Here is a 1,376-nt window from a genome sequence, read left to right as displayed (position 1 = left end):
ACTCATTACAAGAGAAGAAATGGAAAAGGTCATAAAAAGACTTCCCCATAAGAAATGTCCTGGACCAGATGGTTTCACAGCTGAATTTTGCCAAACACTGAGAAAGGATTTAGCACCCATTCTACTTAAATTATTTCAAAAAATTGAGAAAGAGGGAACACCTTAAGAGTCGTTCTATGAAAGAAGCATAACCCTAATACCAAAACCAGGCAAAAATATTATCAAGAAAAAAAACTACAGACCAATATCTCTGATGAATATAGATGCAAAAGTTCTTAACAAAATCCTAGCCAATGTAATCCAAAAGCACATTAAAAAAAATCCATCGTGACCAAGTGGGATTCATAACAGATATGCAAGGATAGTTCAACTTCAGAAAAAAAAATCAGTGTAATTTACTATATTAACAAAGTAAATAACAAAACCCATATGATCTTAGCAATTGATACAGAAAAGGCATTTGACAAAATCTAACAACCTTCCTGATAAAGACCCTCAGCAAAATTGAAATGGAAGGAAATTTCCTCAATATAGTAAAAGGTATATGTGTAAAACCAAGAGCCAACATCATTCTCAATGGAGAAAGACTAAAAACATTTTCCTTGCAAACAAGAACCAGACAATGATGCCCACTGTCACCACTTCTTTTCTATATTGTATTGGAAGTGTTGGCTAGGGTAATATGATAAGAGAAGGAAATAAAAGGCATACAGATCAGCAAAGAAATAGTTAAACTGTTGCTATAGGCAGATGATATGATAGTATACACAGAAAACTCCAATGACTCAACAAGAACAACAACAAAACCTGTTAGAGTTAATATGTCAATTTAGTACAGTGGCAGGATAAAAGATCAATATCCAAAAATCAATAGAATTCCTCTACAGCAACGAAGAGAACTCGAAGATGAAAATTAAAAAAGCAATTCCATTTACAATAGCCAACCACAAATTGAGATACTTGGGAGTGAATGTAACTAGAGATAAAAGAGACCCATACAAAAGAAATCACACAACATTTCTGAAAGACACAATAAAAGAGAAAAAGAGATGGAAAAATGTGCCCTGTTCATGGATAGGAAGATTCAATAGGGTGAAAATTACAGTCCTACCAAAGGCAATTTATATATTCAGTGCAATTCCAATCCAGATACCTAATTAATTTTTCAAGGACATTGAAAGGGAAATTATCAAATTTATCTGGAGAGACAAGAGACCCCAAATAAGCAAAACACTTCTGAGAAACAAAAATGATGTTGGAGGCATAGCACTCCCTTACCTCAAAACCTACTACGCAGCAGTGGTAACAAGAACAGTATGGTACTGGTATAATGATAAGCACATAGACCAATAGAACAGAATTGAGAACCCAGAAAT

The sequence above is a fragment of the Elephantulus edwardii genome, unplaced genomic scaffold (genome assembly GCF_000299155.1).
Source record: "Elephantulus edwardii isolate Elephantulus edwardi_28Jun2011 unplaced genomic scaffold, EleEdw1.0 scaffold00240, whole genome shotgun sequence".
Classification (NCBI taxonomy): Eukaryota; Metazoa; Chordata; class Mammalia; order Macroscelidea; family Macroscelididae; genus Elephantulus; species Elephantulus edwardii.
Note: the sequence above shows the minus strand (reverse complement) of the source record.